We start from the raw sequence: 17,427 nt of genomic DNA, 5'->3' as shown, positions 1-17,427 counted from the left end.
GATGCTAGAATAGCTTGAAGATAATTGAAGGCTTCCACATTTATACACTTTATTTTTTCCATGTGTTGGTTGAAATGATGATGTGATAGTGAAAACATTAGCATCTAAGCACTGAGTTTGTAACACATATACTTAAGTTTAAGAAGTTTACCTTAGTAGAAGATCTAGCTGCCTTCCAGAAGTGTTTCCTTGTACACCACGCCAAGGAACTTATTCTTGACGTTGCTCCATATGTGTCTGCAACAGTATCTTGTTTCAGCATTGAGCATCACAATCTTGAATGCATCCAATAATACCTTGCACATACAAACACATTAATTGCAGTTAGTTATTAGCACATGCTTCAGAAAGTAATTGAAAAACACCCAAGTTTAGGGTTGCATTACTTTTTGTCTATCAGACATATATGTCAATTCATCTTGTTCCTGAACCCAAGTGATTGAATCTGCCAAAAGTTGTCAAAAGGATTACAGGATATGCTCCTATCAAATGGGCTCCATCCACACCAATGATGGGCCTACATCTAGCAACAAACCCAGCCTTACAAGCTGCCAAACACACATATAACCTCTGAACCAGAGGGAATGGGTTTTCAACTCCCTCCACTTTCACCCACAGCAGTGTACCTGGGTTATACTTCCTTATTGCAGCAGCATAATCCCATACTATCTCATACTCCACAACTGCATCTCCAAATATCATTTTTAAAGCCCTCTCTCTAGCATAGTAAGCCTTATAATACCCTAATTCACACTTGCATTCCCTTCTTGCTCTTTTTATAAAGGCTTTCAGCTTCCAAGTAGGGTCATCCTTCCAATCTTCAAGGTACCTCTCAGTTAGGTACTATGATGTGATCTTGGAGTTCTTATGTTGCCACCCACAAAGATGCTTCAACCTCAAGCTTATTATTTGCCAAGTTTCCTCCCCCTTCAACTTCCTACAATGTACCCTAAATTTGCACTTCCTTGGAGTCATGCACTTGCATCTCAAAATCCTTGCTTTCTTCCAAGGACACTTACACCTCTTTGCAGAATAAGCTGAAACTCTAGTGTTATTGTTGTGTAAGTAGTAGTAGTCAAAGCCATGATCAATGGTATAGTGGGTTAAGGCTTTTCTGAAAATTGTGTTTGAAGGGAATTTCAATCCTTTAGTGAGCTCCACCTTACCCTTGAAATCCACATCTGGGTTGAATTCAGGGTACAAAGGTCCTTCATCATCTGACCCTAATACACTACCAACCTCCCCATCACTATGAACTATCTCCTCATCCTCGCCCAAATCATTGGTTGTCCTATATTCTTCAAAATCATCACCCTCACTATCATGCACCTCAATTACCTCCTTAGTTAGCTCAACTTCACTGATTTGTGGCCTGCAGATGGGTTTTTCGGAGGCAAAAATTATAGGCAGCTTAGATCTTTGTGGTGATGGTAGTATTCTGATATGTGGTTGTTGGGGTGTGGAAGTTGATGTTTTAGGCTGGGTTGTAGTGTTTTTTGACGCTGTTTGAAGTCTCATAAGAGGTTGTTCATCTGGTATGGAAGCTGATGTATGTAGTTTGGCTGAAGGATTTTGTGGTGTTATGAGTTGAACCACTATTCTCATATCTAGTGTTTAATCCACAAAGATGCTTGCTGAGTTGTCATGTGGACCCCCATTGCATTGTTTATACCCCCACTATCCCTCATTGAACTACTACCAATAGTAGTATTTGCAATGTCACTATAGAAACCAACACCACCTCCATATACCCCATTATTTACAGACTCCCCTTTTTCATGTGGATGTACAATGTAAATATGGTAATAACCATCACTCTCAGGTGCTTCCAATAATAGGGGAATGTCCTTATCACTCTCAATTTTAGCCCTACCATTATGCAAACTACACCCCCTTCTCCCGAACCAAATCTCCCCCACATCATCAAACCCCAAATCAATCTTAATCTAGCATGCAAACTCAAAGTAGCACACTTCTTCAACATTCAAACGCAAAGCAATTCCCCATTTGCTTGGATCAACATTTTCAGTTTTTTGGTATATGGTTTTATTGTTCTTAGTCACAAAATGACCTCCATAAAACACCCTAATATTTATAGGCTCCATGAAACTAAACCAAGGTTCTAACACATTAATTCTACCATTAAACCTGAATAAAACACAAAAAACAACAACAAGCACAACATCAAGATTTTGTAATTCAATCACAACAAACTAACATTCACAAATCAAAAATCAATTGAATAATCAAAGTTCAGTTTTCAATCAAAAACCCAGATTAATCAACTTACTTAAACAAATTTCTTGTTAATTAACCTACCCATACCCTCGCTAATTTGTAATTAACCAACTCAAATGTCAATTTATGTATAGTAATTAAAATTTTACCTGGGTTTGTAATTCAACTCTATGATTCCCTTCCTTCTTGTTGAAGATGATGTCTTTGCCTTCTTGTCAGCCGCCATCTTCATCACACAAAAAAGGAAAATACACAATCACCAAATTAGCCAAAAGAAGAGAAAAATGTCTAATTAAGAGAGAGAGAATTACTGAACAAAAAGAGAAATAATTTACTGAATGGGGAGAAATTACAGCATGGGAAGTTTATATTCTCTTACTTGCTGTTGCAGAGAAGCATTCAATTACAGCAGCCCAAGCCTTCAATGCTTCCACAGTTCCAAAGAGGTGAGAGAGAAAAATAGGGTGGGTTAGTTTTGAAATAGGGTGGGTTATAAGATTGAAATTGGAGGGAAAGTTAATACCAAGTAAAATAAAAGAGAGGGAGGGGGGTAAAAAAAAAAAGTTAAGGCCGAAAAATCCCAGTCAATGTCGGAAAATAGGCGCCAGGTCTGATCTTCCAAAAAAATCGAGTTTAAAGGTTGTTTTTCACAAAAAAAAATTATAAGATTGTTTCTCACAAAATGACACTTTTAAAAGGTTGTTTCTGACAAAAAAAAACCCTATTTAAAATTATACAACAGATTCTGGTGGTTGTAGGCAGAGAAAGGAGGAGGAAAACAATTTAGGGCGTGTTAATAGATTACAGAAGAAAAAGAAAGATTTATGCATGATACTGAAATTGGGGCTAATAAAATGCGCATATAACTAATATAGTTCACTGCTTAATTAATATACTTCAGCGCTAAATTAATTCATCCATAAGCAATATGAGGCTAGCATAATTATTAGATCCAAGCGCTTAACTAATTTCGATGATGCTTTGATGCACGAGCGTGATGTAAGCATGACATCAGCTGGTGTCACGTTAACACTAACGTGAGACCGTGTTTTCAAAACCAAACTCTTATTTTCATTTTCTTATTGCTTATTTGATCTTATTTGTGATTATCTTAACTTAACCAAACTTATTTGAACTTACTAGACTTATATTAGTCCTTATATAAACTTATTAGACTATATTTTTGTGAGTATGTCAAACTTTATTGAACTGAACTTATTAGTCCTTATTTGAACTTATCTTAACTTATTTTTTCTTATAAGGACCAAGAATAAACATATAACATACGTTTTTTCATACACAAATAAATGCAATAAGAAACAAATAGAGAAAACTTAATGCCAAATAAAGTAATTTTAGATTTATTTGGACATTATAAAAATTATAAGTATTGTATTTATTTTTAGAATGGGAGATTTTTTTTTTTTTTGTTTGAAAGGAGATGAGAGAAGTATTTAATACTACTACTTTCTAGGATTCATATTAATATATATAGGAAATAGAATTTCTTGAGAGGAGAAAGAATATGAAGTTGTTTGAGAAAAAAAATATGAGAAATTGAAACTTGATAGGAAGTTTTCCTTCCCATAAAATAGGTCACGATACTTAATTAGCTAGGTCTTGTCAGTACATAAACTTTTTTTATAATAAATCAACATAGATTTTGGATTTTCTAATTTATGTTACTGCATGAGAAAATTATTTTAAAAAAAATATGACTTCCTATATTTAAACAAAAGATTGCTTTTTCAAACTTATGTGAGCAGGTTATTGTTCCCTGTTGTATGTAGGATAGAAAGATATAAAGAAACTCTAGATAAAACGAAATTTCTCAGGAGCACTAAATATATTTTTATCACAATAATTTACACATTTGCTTCTTTTTTTCTGAGTTATGTTTTTCCTATTTCTCTTACTATCACAACTCATAAGTCATAAGGCCTAAGATTTTAGTCTTCCATAACAAATGGGATGTTTTTATTATTAGAGTTTTCTAGTTTTATTTGACACTCAGTTTCTCCCTTCCGTATTCTGTGTACATTGTATCTATTGACAAATTTCACAAATGAAATGTTAACTAAGAGTAGTGCTATTGACAACAACTCATAAAATTAAACTAAGTAAAATTTTGATAAAAAGAAGAATAACAATAGGAGTTATTTTTTGGGGAAGAATAACAATATAATTTAGTAGCATTGGATAATACTAACTCTTAATTCAGCTTCATATATTTCTAATACTTACATTAATCATCCCAGAAGAACTTCTCCAAAATAAATTATAATCAGAATCGTGAAAGAATTGTTAAAATATTAGCCTCCTAGTTCTTTATCTTTTATCTTTTCTCACACTATTACACTATAAGTACTCTACAACACTGTTGAAAATTTTAGGTTGACGATCAATGGATCCACGCCATAATTTATTAGAAGTTCTCAACAAGTTTTTAGAAGAATACTTCTAAATCTAATTGGATTTTAAAAATCTTCGAAACGACTTTGGTATTTATCCATTTTAGGTTTTCCTGTCATGACTCCATAATTAACCAATGGACCAAAGATTGAGTTCGGGGTGAGAGTTCAAATATGATGAGCGATCAAATTCTCCTATTGACGACCTTTACTTAATACGATTGATCATGTTCGAGATTTAAGCAATTAAACAACCACATATGTCAACGCAATACAAAAATTAATCTATGTCGAGTCATCAAATCCGTAAGAGACTAATTTTTAGTGACAAGTTATTTAAGAAATCAAATTACAGGGACCTAATCCAATTGTCCATGTTATCAGAATTTAGCATTAGAATATTTTATTTAGGTATATTATTAGCAAAAATAAATATGTGCAATGATAATGAAAGCGTTAAAGCATACAACATGCATATGAATAATATAATATAAATATACCACAAAATATAGAAAGGATAAATTAAAGAAGAATGTACAAGCAGAGAACGTTAATTCCTTTAACGATCTACATCTTGACATATAGATTGTAAGTAAAATAATAATTAATTTGTAATTGACCCATAAGAATAATACCTTTATCCACTGGGTCTTGTATAACGATTCGCAGGATGAGCAATCATGAAGCTTGAATGGAGGTAGAATATAAATCAATGTAGTTTGAGTGTATTTGAGTGTGTGTCAATATAAGTTTGGGTATGGAGTATGTGTATGAATCGTATTATAATGTCATGTTATAAATTCGTACGTCAAAGTGTATGTCGATGTGTGAAAAATGTTCGTTAAAACAAAACTATTTATAGCAGAAAGAAAATCGAAAATCGCGCCGAAGGATAAGAACAGAGCTTGCTTCTAGCGTAAATACAATTAATTATCATGAATAATTAATTGGGCTTTTATTTTGAAAATGGGCTTGTAGATACAATTAATTATCATGAAAAATTATTTGAACTTTTAAAATTTCGCTTGGAATTGCATGTTTTTAAGCAATAAATAGACTTTACAACAATTCGTTAAACGCTTTTTGGGCTTAACTTGTTTGATTGCTCTCCCTTTGGACCTGGCCAATTAGGACGACGGTATGTTTCGTGATTGTATACTCATATGGAGATAAGATTATATGCCTATAGTATGATAATTAAAATCATATAAATGTTCCCTTCATTTCTAAGGATTTTTTTAATTTCGTTTTAGGTACGTTCTATAATATAAAAGCAAATATCAAAAACGTCTCTATTTCACTAAAAAAAAATTAGGGGACCTTAATTTCTACAAATATATTAAAATGTGTTCCTATTAAAGGAACAATGTCATGTGACACTTTTTTCAAGCTTCTAATGTACATGTTTATGAGTTGTTATTATGAATAAAAAACATGGCTTTGAAATGAAATGTGAGAGTTTAACCCCCAATCCAGTATGATATCGATAAAACATAATAAAATCTTAAAATTATATGTAGCTATAAAGACATCAATAATTTTTTTAGTAAAAAACATATATGGACCTGGTCCACACTAAATTTAGTGTAATCCTAATGCTAGGATATGTGATTTATGAAAAAATGGTCACTATGTTAAAAATAATAGATATAATAGAGGAGTAGTGTTACCACCATTTTTAGATGTACAGTAGCATTTATTATGGTACATTGTACTAGACCTCAAAAGGTTTAATTTCACCTTAATATGAAGGCCCAACTAGAATATAAACGAAGTCAACATAAGTCAAAGTCAAAAGAAGAAGGCCGTCAAGACCATCAGGATATGAGAGTTAAGAAATGTAGAAGTACAAGGGGTTAAAGAACAATAATGAGACAAATCCATATAAGGAAGAAAGTGAAAGGTTACAGATTCAGCGCCAGAAGACAATTGAGATTCGAATCAAAGATGATTCAAATTGTTATTTCCCTAGGAACACTATAAGAGGGGGGTGAATTGTAGGTGTAGAAATAAACTTAACTTTATGCGGAAATTAAAACTTAAACGAATAAACAAGCTAAAGGAACACAAGGGATTTTTACGAGGAAAAACTTCTTGGGCCCAACAAGAAGAAACAACCTCGACCACTAGGGTTTTAAACTCAACACTTTCACTAATTAGGCCAAACAACTTTGTTACAACCTAATTCTAACTCGAGCCACACCTTGAGTTCCTAAACTCAAGTTCCTGAGCCACTGTTCCCTTAACAGCAGTTCCTCTCAACTTCACTCGAAGTTTTCTCACACATACAAGCTTCACTCAAAGCCTCTCTCTTACAGAACTTCACTCAAAGTTCCCTTACCCCAAAAACCAAAATACAATTGATCGAAATAAGCTTAGTGGAATTAGAGTAAGAAGGCAAAGAACAAATGGCTATTATGAGAGAATGAAGGCACTGACACTTAATTAGTTAAACTCACTTAATTACTTAGTCAGACACATTTGGAACTTATCTAGACTTCATATTTATAGTGTAATCCAAAGAACGTGGGAGTTAAAACTGAGTACATGTTTAAGTCCATTAACCCATGATGTTCCTTCCCCTAAGGAACACGTTTCTACATCATGTCCCATGATCCCATGAACTAAATGAACGTGGATATATTTTGCCCATTACTCCTAAGTAATAGGAGTTCCTTGAGCTTTATCCGAAAATCAGTTTTATAAAACACTTTTTATCTTTAAAACTGAATTTTTAATCTTTAAGAAAATAATATCTTTTAAACAAATTCTTTTTAAAACCGGATATTTATTTTCTTATATTTTCCGAAAAATAAAATCTTTTCCTTAAACAGATTTTCTTTTTAAAACTGATTTTATCATTTTGAAAATTAGATAATAACTAATTTCCTATAATTTAGGCATGACTTACTCAATTCATATTTACCGTTATACTTTTGCACGCCTAAGTCTAGTTCCTTTTATTAACAAGTTCCTTTAACAATTCGTTTAGTGCCACTTAGTTTGTTCCTTAAAAGGAACAAACTCTCATTCTCAAATAAACTGCCACGTTCCTTACCATTCTTTCTTTGTTCCTTTACATTGGAACTAGAAAATAAAACGCCTAGCTTCTATTCTTCTTGATCCAATGCTTGCTCCAGTATCAACATAGAAACTTCTTTACTTAGCCTTTGAAATCCTCTCTTGACTTCTTCTTGACTTCGTATTCTCCCAGTTCCTTTCATTGATACCTAAACACCATACACTTAAATAATCATTAGTTCACTACTTAGTTTTCTCTTTGTTTCTTTGTCATTATCAAAACTAGGGTTCAACAATTTCCCCCTTTTTGATGATGACAACAAAGGTACAAACTAAGGAAAATAACAAATAATATAAGTGAATGAAAATATAAAAAAATAAAAAATAAAACACAATTATGTAGTAACTGAATTTTGATTTTTCATTTACCTTAACCTATTTTTGATTTTTCATTTACCTTGTCCTAAGCTTTAATTTTTTTATTTTAATTTTCCAGATTTTGTATGGACAGTTTGTTCCTTAAATCCTTTCCCCCTTTGTCATCCTCAAAAAAATAGACTTGCATGTATTGATGAATTGATTTAACACCTTAAGACCAATATGCAAGCACCATTATTGGTTAAGTTAGAAAATCAAAGAGTAAACTTGCTCAAACATCAATCACATAATACTAGCCATTCCAAGGAAGAAATTATGCAAACATTTAAAACAAGACATATAGCAAAAGTCATTGTTATATATAGCACTTGTTCCATAACAAAACAAAGAAATAAAAGAAAAAGGATTAAACAAAAGTTGTGTTCCTTGATGAAAGAAATAGGAACAACAAAAAAAACTAAGAAAGGGAAGGGGAATGGTGTTCCTCTACAACTTCTTCTTCAACCACATCCTCTAACTTTTTCATCACCACCCCATGATTGAGTCCAACCTGTTCCTTCAACTCCTCCAAAGCTGGGCCATAGAGTCCATCTTCTTTTGTTGCGCAACACGTATCATAATCTTCATAAGACATCATTGATCAGTTTTGCATCCAAAGTCCAATGAAGATGATTATAAAATTTTATCATATGTGTGGCAGGAAGCAACATCATTAACCCATTACAGTCATCCGAGATTCCTGTTCCTTACCCTTGGAACTGAGGCAGAGGTGATTTGTGAAGGAACTGGAGGGGGTTGATGGAAGGTCATCTGTTCCGGAATGGAAACAGAAGGTGAAGGGTGATAAATGGAGGAAGAAATGGTGGTGTGGTGGAAGAGTTGTGGAGGTGGAAGCAAAAGGTTTGGTCCTTTTATTTCATCCTTCAACTGCTCAAAACTGGAAGGAACAGAGAAGGATGAGGGAAATGGAGGTTTTTTGTGAAAGGAACAGAGAGTTTGGGATGTGGTGGAGTGGTTCCTTGAGAGTGAGGGTTCCTGTTCCTCATTATCCGAAAGGACTAAAGGAGAGTCCTGTTGGAAGGAACAGAAACTAGGAGCAATTTTACGAGTGCTCTTCCTCACTCTGAGGAACAGATAGGCTTGGTTTGGCAATGTGTTTGCGCCTCTTAGGTTTTGGTTCCTCCGGTTAGGAACAGGTTCATCCAAGATAACATCATATCTTCTCTCTAAGTCAACTTAGGCATTTTCTTTTTCTGAGGAACTGGAGCCATTCTCCTTGAATGAGAACCTTCTTGGACAGAAAGACCAAGTCCATTTAGAGTCTTCTCATTCAAGATGTTCCCTTGTTTGACTCCTATGTGGTCCAACCGTAAGTCTTACTTCAAAGTGATGAAGTAGAGAAGTTATCAAGCCATACCCAATACACAATATTTTCCAATACAGTGAGTTAAGATGTTGAATAAGAGGAGAAGGGAAGTTGATTTGTTGTGGTGGTCTAAGAAAACTTAACACATATCCAAGAGACCCACTTCATTCCTCTTTTCAGTTCGAGGAATGAGTGCTCTCCAAACCAAGTTAATACTACTTTGTGAAGGGGAGAGAGTAGGTTATGGTTAGTTTGTTTTGGCCAGCGTTCCTCCAAAATATTCTAAATTTTGTCTTGAGGAAAATTCGGAAAGAAACAGTTCCTTTCCGTTTAAATACAAATCAGTTCCTTTGCAAGGAACTTCCCATACTTTGCCAAAGTGGCTTGATTAAACCTTATTTTCTTTCCTCTAACCTCAGTTGTGCAAGCCATTAGTATTAAAATTTGCACAAAATTCATCCATAGCTAAGGAACAAGAGCTTTTAAAGGCGAATTCAAACAAGAATTCCATGCCTTGTTCCTTTAGAATGGAGTTAATTCTGAAATTCAATTTATTGCCCATTCTAAATCACGCAAAAACCCAAACATACCTAGATTCACTTCGTTCGACCCGTTTCTTGGAAGAGAAGAAACAGTTCCTTTGGAAGGAACAGGTGATTTCTTCTTCTTCCCCCTGAGTTGTTCCGGGGTTTCTTCTTCATCATCTTCCCCAATAATTTTCTTCTACGCATGCTCCTTCTTGGAGATTCTAATTGTTTTCTTTCTATGGGGTTTTCTTGAATTATGTCGGTTTCAAGGGTTTTGGTTGGAGTGAAGAATTTCCATTTTTGAAGTGTTGGTTGTTTTATGTTGGAAAAGGAGAGTTTCTTGAAGTTTTTGCCATGATTTGAGAAGTTTGGAGGTTTTTATGGAGTATCAAGAGGTGTGATGATTTCGGCTTGGTGAAGATGAAGGTTGAGAGGAACACGGTTTCTTAATGATGAATTAAGAGGAGTTTTGCATGTAATAGTATTATGACACGCGGGAAAAAATAAAGCAAATAAAAAATAAAAGAAAAAAAACGAAAAGATGATAATAAGAACAAGATTTAATTAAACTGTTCCCTTTTTTGGGATTTTTCGGATTTTTCGGATTTTTATGATTTTAATTTTTGAAAGAAAATAAATGCTAAGGAACTTGTGCTATAGGAACAACTAATGCTACATATCAATGTCCTTCATATATGCATGTTTCTTACCTTGGGAACAGTAAGGGGAGTATTATATGACATTTGTGAGTTGTTTAATTTCTTTGAATTCATGTTTATGTTTGTAACATTCCAATTTGCAATGGTCTTAGGCAATTAAACACAATTATTTTTAGCACACAAAGTCACTCAAATTGATTCAAACATGGGGGAATGACATAGGAACAATCACTTAATTTTTATTAACCTAACTCAAGCCTTAATTTTTCATATCTATCCTTTGCAAAGGCTTAGTTAGATATCAGCAATCTGATTCAGTTTGACAAAACTCAAGTTTAATCAAACCTTTTTCAACATTTTCTCTTAAAAAGTGATGTCTATATGTATATGCTTTACTCTAGAATGATGCACTGGATCTTTAGATATACTATAGCACTTGTATTGTCACAATAAATAGGAACACATTCAAAGTTTATTCCATAGTCACTAAGTTGTTGTTTTATCCAAAGCATTTGAGAGCAACATGCAGCAGATGCTACATATTCTGCTTCAGCAGTGGATAAAGCAACTGTGTTTTGTTTCTTGGTACTCCAAGAAACTAAACTATGACCAAGGAATTGTGCCATACCTGAGGTGCTTTTCCTATTTACAAGATCTCCAGCATAATCTGCATCTGCATATCCTTTTAGTTCGAATGTATCACTTCTTGGATAGTAGAGTCCAAGATCATCTGTTCCTTTAAGATATCTAAGAATTCTCTTCACAGCAGTAGGTGAGACTCCTTTGGATTTGCTTGAAATCTAGCACACAAACCAACACTGAAAGCTATGTCTGGACGACTAGCAGTTAGATACAAAAGTGAACCAATCATTCCTCTATATTTGTTTGATCAACACTTGTTCCTATGGAGTCTTCATCTAATCTAGTTGAAGTTCCCATAGGAGTGTGATTTATCTTTGAATTTTCGAGGCCATATTTCTTTAATAGTTCCTTTATGTATTTTTGTTGGTGAACAATTATCCTTTTCAGTTTGTTTGATTTGTAGTCCAAGAAAGAAATTTAACTCACCCATCATACTCATTTCAAATTCATTGCTCATGAGACTTGAGAATTCTTTGCACAATGTTTCATTAGTAGCTCCGAATATGATGTCATCAACATATATTTGAACAAGCAAAATATCAGTTCCTTTAGATTTTAGGAACAAGGTTTTATCAACCTTTCCTCTTTTAAATTGTTTTCTAAAAGGAACTTTGATAATCTCTCATACCATGATCTAGGTGCTTGTTTTAACCCATAAAGAGCTTTATCAAGCTTGTAGACATGATTTGGGAGATTATTATTTTCAAACCGGGGGTTGTTCAACATATACATCTTCGTTTAGATAGCCATTTAAAAATGCACACTTAACATCCATTTGATATATTTAAATCCCATGTAAGCAGCAAATGCAATTAAAATTCTAATGGCTTCTAATCTAGCTACAGGAGCAAAGGTTTCTTCATAATCAATTCCTTCTTGTTGATTATAACCTTTTACTACAAGTCTAGCTTTGTTTCTTACAATGGTTCCATATTCATCTAGTTTGTTTCTAAACACCCATTTTAAGCCAATTACTTTTTGTTGTTTAGATGAGGAACTAGATGCCATACCTTGTTTCTTTCAAACTCATTTAATTCAGCTTGCATTGCAGTAATCCAATCAGAGTCAGTTAAGGCTTCTTCATGATTTCTTGGTTCCATCATTGATAGGAACGCATGAAATGCACAAAAGTTCCTTAACTGAGATCTAGTTTGCGTACCTTTGGATATGTCGCTGATTATGAGTTCACAGGATGTGATTTTGTAATCTCCAAGGTTTTGGTTGAAACTCTCTTATAGGAACATGTTGTTCCTCATGAGTTCCTTGAGTAGATGAGGAACTCTGCTCAGTTGTTCCTCTGTTAGCCTGGTGGACTCAGTTCCTTCATTTGAGGAACAGGACATCTTCTCCTCCTTGAGGAACAGGAACATCATTGATGTTCATTATTTTCAATTCCTCGTTCCTTTCCTCTTTCACTTCTTCTTCTTCTTGTGAATCTGCTTCCTTTACTTGGTTGTCGCTAACCCTATCTCATAGTCATCAACCTGTATGCTTGGATTATTTGTCAGATTCATCAAAGATTACATGAATGCTTTCTTCAACACACATAGTTCTTTGTTATATACTCTATAAGCTTTACTATGTGAGGAGTATCCTAAAAATTTGCTTCATCACTCCTTGCATCAAATTTTCCAAGATTATCTTTTCCATTATTATGCACATAACATTTGCACCAAATGTTCTAAAATAGGTGATATTGGTTTCTTTCCAAATAAAGTTCATAAGGAGTTTTATTAATGATAGGTCTCATCATGGCACGATTAATTATGTGACAAGCAGTATTAACAGCTTCAGCCCAAAAGTTCCTTGGAAGTTCACTAGCAATTAACATGGTTCTAGACATTTCCTCCAAAGTTCTATTTTTCCTTTCTACAACACCATTTTGTTGTGGTGTTCTAGGGGCGAGAAAAATTATGATCTAGGCCATTATCTCTGCTTAAGTCATCAAATTTATAATTTTCGAATTCTTGCCATGATCTGATCTAATGTGCATTATTTTATGTCCACTTAGTTTTGAACTCTTTTAGCAAAGACAAGGAACTCATCATAAGTTTCATCTTTACTAGTGAGAAAAATAACCCAAGTTACCTAGAGTAGTCATCTACAATCACAAGTACATACTCTTTCCACTTCTGCTTTGAATTCTCATGGGTCCACATAAGTCCATATGAATTAATCTAATGGTTTAGTGGTACTTACAATCGTTTTAGATTTGAAAGAGGATCTTACTTGCTTACCTCGTGCACATGCATCACAAACTTGATCAATATGAAATTTTATGGATGGTAATCCTAAAACAAGATCTTTTGATCTAAGTTTCTCAAGTAATGAAAAGCTAGCATGTCCTAGACGCTTGTGCCAAGAAGTGAATCATCTTCAATAACACTAAGACAAGTTAAATTGATTTGAGGAACAAGGTCTAGATCCACAATGTATGTGTTCCCTTTCCTTGTTCCTTCCAAATAACCTTCTTAGTTTTAATGTTGATGATCAAGCATTTTTCTTTATCAAATTTTACAGTATTTCCTTTGTCACAGAATTGAGAAATGCTTAATAGATTATGTTTTAGACCTTCAACTAAAAATACATTTTCAATGGAGTGTATGGTGACTTACCACCTTACCCATAGCAATATGTTACCTTTCTTATTATCACCAAATGTTACACTTCCACCTTCATAGGTTGTGAGTGAGAGAAACTTCGTTTTGTCTCCTGTCATGTGCTTGGAACAACCACTATCGAGATACCATGTGTTGTTCCCCCTCACTCCAACCTGCAAAAATCAACTAGTTGTTAGTTGTAGGAACCCCATCTTTCGTGGGTTCCTGTTCTTGACTAGGATTTGTTTTGACAACCCATTTTTTCTTACTTATTGTCACATTTTTCCCAATCATCTCAGATTTTAGTTGACATTGATTTATGTAATGACCTACCTTGCCACAATACATACAAACTTATCACTAGGTAGATCAACATATTTCTTTGTCTTGTTCCTTTTCTTGTGTTTTCAAAACCAAGACCTTCTTTCCTCTTGGTCTGTGGTTTCTCAATCCACTTAGGAACTTTCATGATTTTCCTCTGTTCCTTGCGACAACCAGTTCCTTTTTAAGATTACAGATCTGTTCCTTTAAAATATTTTTCTCTTTATTCAAATTTTCAATCTCAGATCTGTATCCTTTCAAAGGGGTTGATCTTATATCAAAGGAACTCAGAACGGGGAAAAACTCCTTCAAGTGTGAAATTTCTAAATTAATTAGATAATTTTCATTTTTCAAACTTTCATAACATTCTTTGATTTTCAAGTTTTTATCAAATAAATCAAAGAATCTTGTTTCAACATCTGTTCTCATTTTCTTAAGCCATTCTATGTGTTCCTTGCAAACCTTTAGGGCTTGTTCCGTTTGTTTTTGTTTTTCACGTTCATCTCTACATTCAAGAATTGCATCATAAAGAAGATCATATATTTCAGACCTAGTTTTACAGTCTAAGTCTGATTCAAGACCATGTTGACTTACCTCAACTTTTTCTTCATCTTTCGTCAGTGTTTGCCATGAGGCAAAGGTTTGCTGTTTCTTCAGTTGGTTGTTCCTCTTCTTCTTCCGTCTCTGAATCTCCCCAAGCAGCTATCATAGCTTTGCGCACATTTGCCTTAGAGAAAGGTGTCTTTGACTCTTTGTTCCTTTCAGCAAAGCGTTCCTTGTTCCTTTCTTTGGTTTTGTCATTTTCCCAAAGAGGACATTCCTTGATGAAGTGATCTGAACTACCACATTTATGACAAGCAGCTTTGTTAGAAAATTTCTTAGTTTTACCTTTGAAGTTTCCATTCTTCATGTTCCTATACATCTTTCGAAATTTTCGAACCATGAGGGCTGCTTTGAGAGCAATTGATTTTGATTTGGAGCTTTCACCATACTCAGTGTCAAGGTGAAGCTCATGAGTCATAAGTGACCCTGCCAGCTGTTCTAAGTTGAACTTAGTGAAGTCTTTTGTTTCTTGAAGAGCAGTGACTTTAGCCATCCATCTGTCCTTAGGAAGACTCCTAAGAACCTTTCGAACCTGTTCCTCAGATGAAATAAACTTTCCAAGAGAAGCCAACTCATTAATAATGTTAGTAAAACGAGTAAACATGTCTCGGATGCTTTCTTTAGATTTCATGCAGAACAGTTCATATTGATTCATAAGTAAATCAATTTTCGATCTTTTAACTTCATTAGTTCCTTCATGGGTTACTTCTAGTAAATCCCATATTTGCATCCCATGATCCTATTATGTTCATGGGGTCCAAGTCCACAATGCAACAGTTTAATAGCCAAGGCATTTACTTCCATTTTTTCAAAATCAGATTTGTCATAATCAGAGAGGGGTTTTAGAGTTACCTCATTTTTGTCATTTGTAGTTGTGACTTCGAAATCACCAACTTCAATGACTCTCCATACCTGATAGTTTTCAGCTTTGATGAATATCTCCATGCGGTTCTTCCATAGTTGTAGTACTTCCCATTGAACATAGGAGGCCTTTGAGTGGAATAACCTTCTTCAAGTTTCTCGGTGGTATTCATTGTTCCTTGGATCTTTTTCTCAATAGGGTTTCCTATCTTACGTGAGTTCTAGCTCTGATACCAATTGTTATTTCCTAGGAACACTCAAGAGGGGGGTGAATTGTAGGTGTAGAAATAAACGTAACTTTTTGCGGAAATTAAAACTTAAACGAATAAACAAGCTAAAGGAACACAAGGGATTTTTACGAGGAAAAACTTCTTGGGCCCAACAAGAAGAAACAACCTCGACCACTAGGGATTTTAAACTCTTTTCACTAATTAGGCCAAACAACTTTGTTACAACCTAATTCTAACTCGAGCCACACCTTGAGTTCCTAAACTCAAGTTCCTGAGCCACTGTTCCCTTAACAGTAGTTCCTCTCAACTTCACTCGAAGTTTTCTCACTCATACAAGCTTCACTCAAAGCCTCTCTCTACAGAACTTCACTCAAAGTTCCCTTACCCCAAAAACCAAAATACAATTGATCGAAATAAGCTTAGTGGAATTAGAGTAAGAAAGCAAAGAACAAATGGCTATTATGAGAGAATGAAGGCACTGACACTTAATTAGTTAAACTCACTTAATTACTTAGTCAGACACACTTTGGAACTCATTTAGACTTCAATATTTATAGTGATAATCACAAAGAACGTGGGAGTAGAACTCGATTACATGGTAAGTCCATTAACCCATGATGTTCCTTCCCCTAAGGAACACGTTTCTTATCATATCCCATGATCCCATGATCTAATTGAACGTGGATATATTTAGCCAAACTCCAATAATAGGAGTTCCTTGATTTATCCGAAAATCAGTTATTATAAAAAGCTTTTATCATTAAAACTGAATTTTTAATCTTTAAGAAAATAATATCTTTTAACAAATTCTTTAAAACCGGATAATTATTTTCTTTATATTTTCCGAAAAACAAAATCTTTTCTTAAACAGATTTTCTTTATAAAACTGATTTTATAATTTCAAATTGATTTTAAATTACATAAAACTAATTTCCTATAATTTAGGCATGACTTACTCAATTGCATAATTGTACCGTTATACTTTTGCACGCCTAAGTCTAGTTCCTTTTATAAACCAAGTTCCTTTAACAGATTCGTTTAGTGCCACTTAGTTTGTTCCTTAGAAAGGAACAAACTCTCATTCTCAAATAAAACTGCCATGTTCCTTACCATCCTTACTTTGTTCCTTTACATGGAACTACAAATAAAACGCCTATCTTCTATTATTCTTGATCCAATGCTTGCTCCAGTATCAACTTATAGAAACTTTTTTACTTAGCCTTTGAAATCCTCTCTTGACTTCTTCCTTGACTTCGTATTCTCCCAGTTCCTTTATTGATACCTTAAACATCATACACTTAAATAACTCATTAGTTCACTACTTAGTTTGCATCTTTGTTTCTTTGTCATCATCAAAACTAGGTTTCAACACAAATATTTTCTCTCTAAGAAAGCATGGAAGTTACATAAGACGTTTTTCTATAAACAAAGGAATGATCATCAAGCAAAGGACAACGAAGAAACAATACGCAACAACTTGCATTTACTCTATTTTTAGCATTGCCTAGCGGTAGTCTAGCCAACCCCCTTTTAGGGTTATAGTTTAGTCCCTTAGACTTAAAACATGTTA

Source organism: Beta vulgaris, chromosome 3 (assembly GCF_026745355.1).
Source record: "Beta vulgaris subsp. vulgaris cultivar EL10 chromosome 3, EL10.2, whole genome shotgun sequence".
NCBI classification, from domain to species: domain Eukaryota; kingdom Viridiplantae; phylum Streptophyta; class Magnoliopsida; order Caryophyllales; family Amaranthaceae; genus Beta; species Beta vulgaris.
This window is presented reverse-complemented; position numbering follows the sequence as displayed.